Source organism: Elephantulus edwardii, unplaced genomic scaffold, assembly GCF_000299155.1.
Source record: "Elephantulus edwardii isolate Elephantulus edwardi_28Jun2011 unplaced genomic scaffold, EleEdw1.0 scaffold00004, whole genome shotgun sequence".
Lineage (NCBI taxonomy): Eukaryota > Metazoa > Chordata > Mammalia > Macroscelidea > Macroscelididae > Elephantulus > Elephantulus edwardii.
The window spans coordinates 10,794,388-10,801,680 of NW_006399754.1; the positions used below are offsets into that span (position 1 = coordinate 10,794,388).

The following is a 7,293-nucleotide window of genomic DNA, read 5'->3' on the forward strand; positions in this document are numbered from 1 at the left end:
CAGTCACTGAATCAATCCACCTCATAGAGGGTCTTCCCCTCCTGCGCTGTCCCTCTACTCTACCCAGCATGATGTCCCTCTCCAAGGACCTGTCTGTCCCTCCTTACAACATGTCCGAAGTATGTCAGACGAAGCCGCAGAATCCTTGCCCATAGAATCTTTCAATTTGAAGTTTGATTTCACCTCCCTTTGAAATCTTCCATTCAGTTCTCTTCATTGTTTCTTCCATTCTCTTTAGCTATTCTATGTTCAAGAGTAAGTTTCAGAGTCTGTTTTGACCTCTGTCTTAGTCTTTTCTTTCTTGCTTGTCTTTTTAAACAATCGTTTGCTTTCTTTGTGCATAACATCTTTGAGATTAACCCACAACTTGTCTTTGTTCATGAATGTTGGATGAGTTCAGATGTTCTTTTATTTGCATCAGTCTTATTGCCAGTGATTTTGAGCATTTCTTCATGTGTCTGCTGGCCACCTGAGTCTTTCTCTGCTGTGGGAAGTGGAATATAAAATTTAATATTAATAATAAATAAAATGATATTGATATTGTTAATAACTTTGCTTGGCTCCACGGTCAACACTCTTGGCACCAGTATCCAGGAAATTAAAAAACATATTGCGATGGGAAAGTCTCCTGTTAGGGACCTCTCCAGGGTACTGAAGAGCAATGGTGTCAGTCTTTTCTATCCCTTGTTATGCATCAGAGAGTTGGACAATGAATAAGGAGGATAGAAGGAAAATTGATGCCTTTGAGCTGTGGTGCTGGAGAAGAGTATTGAATGTACCATGGACGGCCAAGAAGACAAACAGATTCATCCTGGAAAGGGTTAATCAGGCGGCTCCTGGAGGCAAGGATTCTGAGGTTCCGTCTGACATACTTTGGACATGTTGTAAGGAGGGACAGGTCTTGGAGTGGGACATCATGCTTGGGAGGGTGGAGGGATGGTGCAGGAGGGGAAGACCCTCTATGAGATGGATTGATTCAGTGACTGGGGTAATCGGGAGGGGTGTGCTGGAGGCAGTGCAATTGGCACAGGAGAGAGTAGGGTTAGGGCTGTTGTACATAGGGTCGCTATGAGTCACAAGTGACTCAACAGCACATAACAACAACAATAACAACATATCAGGATATGAGGGAGGTGTAATACAAGCTGGAGTTCACCCTGAAGCACTAAGGCATTCCTTCAGAGTCAACATGTTCTTAGTTTGTATTTACTCCCTCCCTCCTTCCTGAGATAAACATAAGGTAAACAACAGAGAAGAACTCCTCCTTATCTGGAAAGACTTCCCCATGATCCTTGTTTTTGTTTTCTACTTCCTTGTGATTATCCTTAGTTGACCTTCCTGATGATTCACAATAAATACACAGAGAGGCAAGGCTTGGGTGCTTAAGTCATCAGGATTGCTGGCCCCCTCTCTTTACTCTCTCTTATCTCATTCTTGGTTATCTGTCTCACTATTATTAATTACTTTACCCTCAGTCTGCAATACTTTGTGAAGTCTTTCTGTGTATTTTACCTATTTTATAATTGGGTTATCAGTCTTTTCCTTGTGGAGGCCGTGTAGGATTCTGTAAACTTTTGTTACGAGACCCTTGTAAAAAATGGTATTGCCAAGTGTTTGTTTCCTTTCAGACAGACAGCTTGGTGGTTCCTCAAAAAGTTCAACATAGAAACTCCATATGACCGAGATATTCCACTACTAGAAATATACCCCCAAGGAAATTAGAACTGAGATACAAACAGAGATTTGTACGCTAACATTCATAGAAGCATTATTCACCATGGCGAGAACATGGAAACAGCCTAAATGTCTAACCACAACTGAATGGATTGAGAAATTGTGGTACATTCATACAATGGAATATTATGCAGCACACAGGAGCAACAATTTTGAAAAATACTACAGAATTTGAGAGAGTGGAGAGCATGATGGTGAGTGAACTAACTCAGTCTCATAAGGACAAATACTGCATAAGACCATTATTATAAAAATAGAAGGATAACTAGTAAAACATGCACAGGAACTCAAAGAGGGTAAGGGGAGGTGCAAAGGGGTGAGGATAGGTAGGGGTGAAATCAGAGGGTTTCACAGTTTGGTGGGGAAGGGAGGAGGGGAAGAAAATGGGAAAGATTTGGGTGAAAAGACAGTATAATTGTGGGCAAGATCCAATGGTGATTAATTTTATAAAATATATATATACATGAGAATGATTGTATGAAACACAATATGAATGAATAACAGTGTGAAACACAATGTATATAAACTTCTAAGTAAACCAATAAAAAAACATAAAATAGAAAAAAAATTAAATGGATATGATTTTTTCCAAACTAAAAAAAAAAATATTCTTAAGATGGTCTCTACGTTGAAGTTGGGACATACTCAAGGCTGTACTTTTGCTATGTGGATTTATTTTCGTTTTGGTCAGCTTCGACTCATGCTTGCATGTCACTGGCTGACTACTCTTCCGTCGGTTTCTCATGCTCTGGTGTCTTGCGTAATGTGGTAAAGCTGAAATCTATGCTGTTAATTAAAATACCACCAGGGTCATCCATGGTGCATAGACTTTAGGGAAGCTTCCAGAATAAGCCAGAGTAGCTGAGGGAACATAATGATCTACTTCTGAAAAAAAAAAAATCAAACTCCCAAAACTAGGCTGGGAGAAGCTTATGAATAGTAGTGGAAGCTTGACTGATAAGAAGCTGAGCCCCTCAAATTGGAAGGTGTCCACAATATGACTGGGGAAGATCCCGCCTCAAAGTAGAATTGACCTTAATGATGAGAACGGAGTAAAACAGTCATTTACTGATGTGGCGTAACTCAAAATGAGAAGAAACCACTGCAAACATTCAGTAATACCTGGAACATGAGATGCACAAAGTATGAATCCAGGAAAATGTCAAGTTGTCAAAAATGAAATTGTTGTTTGTTGTTATGCGCTGTCGAGTCACTTGAGACTCATAGCGACCCTATGTACAACAGCCCTAAACTCCGCTCTGTCCTGTGCCAATCTCACTGTCTCTGACACTCCCATCCCGATTATCCCAGTCACTGAATCAATCCACCTCATAGAGGGTCTTCTCCTCCTGTTCTGTGCCTCCACCCCCTCCCAAGCATAATGTCCCTCTCCAAAGACATTACAACATATCCAAAGTCTGTCAGATGAAATAGAATACATAAAAGCCAATAACCTATGCATCTATGATGAGCAGAAATGAGCTGGCATTGGGTATTTTGAACCAGTCAAACATATAGCCTACTCTACTGAAAATGAGGAATTGAATTGTCAAAAAGAACATTGCAAAAGCTCTCCTGAAGAACAATGCTGTCAGTGGCGGGAAAATATCCATACACATATAAGGAAGACCAACTAAAATGACTGTTGCCTGAACTTGGGAGCCAAACGAATGCTAGAGATGAAGATTTTTACCAACTTTTGCCATCTGAATTGTGATAGCATACAATCAAGATGCATTGATAATTACTGGGGATTGGAATGCCAAAGCTGAAAACAAAGAATAATGTTTAGTAGTTGAAAATGATGGGTTTGGTAGTTTAAAATCATGGCCTTGGTGATTGAAACAATACTGGGGCTTTTTTTGCAGGACCGATGACTTATTCTTAGCCAATATATTTTTGAACAACCTAAATAATGACTATACAGGTGGACCTTTGCAGGAAGGAATATACAGGAATCAATTGACTGCATCTATGGAAAGAAGTGATGCAGAAGTTCAATATCAATGGGTTTTTGTTGCGTGTGTGTGTTGTTGGGTTGGTTTTTTTAATTAGACTTTTTAAATTGCAATTTTAACTACAGGGAGCTCTGGAGACCTAGTGATAAAAGTTGCACTGCAAACCCAAAGGCACGCAGTTCATACCCACCAGATGCTCTCCAGGAGAAGGATGGGCAATTCCTCCCATGGGGATTACCTGTCTCTGAACACCCGGGGGTGGGGGGGTCAGCTATGAGTTAGTTCCAACTCAAAGGCAAACAACAACACAATGCAATCTGAAGTTTACAGAAAAGCTTTTAACACTGCTGTCCAGGAAGTACCAAGTTCATTCACTTAATCCCAAGCACCAGTACGGTTTCTTCTGCTAACACGTCACATGGTGGATTTGTTAAAACTCCTGAACAAACGCTGGTTATCTTATTGTTGATGAAAGTCAACAGCTTGAATTTGAGGCTCCCCCTTGGTAATGTACAGTCCCATGCGTTTTGAGAAATGCAAGTGTCAGAGGTGCAATTTTCTACAAGGGAAGACACCCCTGGCCTCCACAAGGAGCCCTAGTATCATAGTGAGGAAGGTGTTTCACTGTTAACTTAAAAGTCAGCAGTTCTAATCCACCAGCCATTCACCCCGTAGGAGAAAGATGGACAGTCTCCTCTGGAATGATCTACAGGCTCAGAAGTCTGATGAAGGATCACTCTCGGTTGAAATCAACTGGACAGCTGTGGGTTGGCCACCACAGGCGGTTCCTTCTCTGGGGGAGGGGGGCGGCTGGGATGGGCAGTGTGTTGGCCTATGTGCCCCGGGCACAGTGGTTTGGAAGTAAAGCTTACTTTAGGTGGGCTGCAGAGAGGCCTGATGACCAAGTTAGCTTTCACACCTCATTCAGACAGAACCTCAGAAAGAAAAGCACATTCGTTTCAGCAACTTTGCATTGAAATGTCAAATGTGATAACGGTTACCCACGGTGGACAGTGTTTGGTGGTGCTCCCCGGTTGACACAAGCCTGGAAACAGGAGTGGCATCCACTTCCGTAAATAGCTTGCGTCCGGAAACTCTATGAACCTGGAGAAAGGATGAAAGTCACACAAGTGTGGAGGACTTGCGTTCACAAGGCCACTGAGTGGCCTATGACTCGATGGCACTTAACAACAACAATAACAACAACATTGAAGGCACAGTGTTAACCAGAGGTGCAGATGCCTCAGTTATTAGCCAAGTGGGTGGTAGGGAAAGCCATTTTCCCAGAGGTGGGAGGAGGAGAAGGGCTCAGGGAAGGGCAGCCTCACCTCCCTACCTTTCCCTCTTTCCCTGCTGGGAGATTCCTGTCCCCATTTCTTATCAAGCCAGCCCAGCTCCTGCCAGCGGGACCTGGGGAGCGCTGCAGGAGGGGGTCGCTAATGAAGCATTCAGGCACCATGGAGGCTGCTCACAATGGTCACAAAACTGGGGGACCCAGGGGTACAGCCACAGGGCCCCTCACTGGGCACCCCGGGGTCCCTGGACGGCACTTCCTGCTTTACCTAGCACGTTGCTCAGCGTGGTGTGACAGTGTTGCCCTTGACTTTCTGGGCTTTGTTGGGATTACCTTTCACAGAGCTGGACAGAGAGTCAATCTGCGGGCCCGTGGGAGACACAGAAGTGGGAGAGCAAGGAAGTGGGCTTGTTGCAAAGGTCCTGCCTCCTGGCAGCTGCAGGGGCTTAGGTGAGGCCCAGGCTGAGTACGCACAGCATCCTGTCAGATCACCTTGACTGATACACTTTTACCTTTCTCTCTCTCCTCCTTCCAGTGGGCGTGTGAAGGGAGGGAGAGTGTGGAGTGTTCAGTGTGGTGAACAGATCTCTTCCTGGTAAAAGCGTGAGCACACACAGGCAGGCACTCAGGGATCGCTGGCTGCGGGCTTCCTGGTGCAGAGAGGTAAGTCGGTGTTGGGTTCTCTGCAGGGCTTGGGAAAGGCGCCTGGACTCAGACTGGAGCAGCTCCTCCCCGCTCTGCTGACTCACATGCCTCAAACCCTCTCTGCTTCTGATGTTACCTCAGAACATCTCAGCCCAGGCTCACCATCTACCATCCCTGCAGTTTCTGTCCAGGAAAAGGACAGGCCAGATATCAGCCTGGAGTCTCTGAGGGAAGCAGGGGTATGTGGCCTGGTGGGCTTAGCTAGGTCATCTGCTGACGGTGATTTCTGGAAAGTTCTCTTGCTAACTGCCCTTATGTGGTTGATCACATCCACTGATAATCCAAGAGCAGGAACGAGCCTTTCACTCTACAGCCTCAGCACTGTGAGTCTCAAAATGCAAATATGTGTAAGAAAAGGAAATACAATATTTTTTTTAATGAAGGTATGGGTGGGAGGGAGCACTCCAGACCTGTTGGAAAGTGACGTAGATTCTGATGGGGGATGCTGTTCTCTGCTGCAGTTTTCCTGTGCCTGTGCCCCACAGCGCTGTGTTGGCTGTAGTCTTACAGACGTAGCTCCTCAGGTTTTCTTCTGTGAACTAACAACCTTTATGTTAGCAGCAACTAGCAAGCCACTTGCTCTACCAGGGCCCTGATTAAAGCATCCATGGCCAAAGCTGGCTCATGTCCTAAGAGCTGGGCTGGGGGAGCGGGGTGCTCTTATGAGGAGGGAGCTCACAGAACAGGGGGTGCAGGGCATGGGAGGGGCTGAGGGGCATGTCTTTGGGTCCACGTGTGGCCAGTGATCGTGGAAACTAAATGCGATGGGCCAGTCTTGGAGTCTGGGGGTGGGGTGGACTTCATTCTCTGGTTTGCACTAACATCAGTAAGGAAGGGGGTCCGATAGCCCAGCGTAGGGGGACTGGGAGTAGAGATTTGAACTGAGCTGACTCCAAGTGCTTGACCTCTTTCTGGCTCCTCCTTCGGGCTGTGATGTGGCTGTCCAGCCTGAGACCAGCCTCCCTGGGCGGGCTCCCAGCTCTGCACCCCACCCCCTCCTCTAGGGGGCTGGTTTTTCCCATCTATTTTTCTAGGAAAGGAGGTGACAGGGCCTCCAAGAGGCCACCCCGAAGAAGAAGTCAGCCCTGGGAAGCTCAGGGTTGCTGACTATGTGGAGGTGTTGAGGGCTGGTGTGAGTTACGCTGAGAAGTGCTGCTGAAGACGGAGAAAGATGGGCTGGGTTCTCAGTGTGGGTGATAGCTCGGGAAAGCCTGCCGGAGGATCAGGGCTGTGTCGGTTCCCACTCCCCGGCTCAACAGCACTGACAGCAGTGAGAGAGGAGACGCGCTCCTCAAAGCAGAAACCAGCTGCCATCAAGTTGGTCCTGCCATACGCTGGTCTCCTGTGTGACTGCTTCAGAGGGGGTTTTTGTTGTTGGATGGTTTTTTTTGTTTTTGTTTCTGTCATTATTATGCAAGCAAATTTCTGGTACTAGAGTTAAACCGGGTGGCTCCTTGGAGGCAAGGATTCTGAGGCTCCGTCTAACATACTTTGGACATGTTGTGAGGAGAGACCAGTCCTTGGAGAGGGACATCATGCTTGGGAGGGTGGAGGGACAGCGCAGGAGAGGAAGGCCCTCTATGAGGTGGATTGATTCAGTGA

At 46.1% G+C, this 7,293-nt stretch overlaps 1 pseudogene; it reads left to right on the forward strand.

The window, feature by feature from the left end:
• LOC102858669 overlaps positions 1–6,850 on the forward strand; it is a 135,311-nt pseudogene extending 128,461 nt beyond the window's left edge.
• The last annotated feature ends 443 nt before the right edge of the window (positions 6,851–7,293 follow it).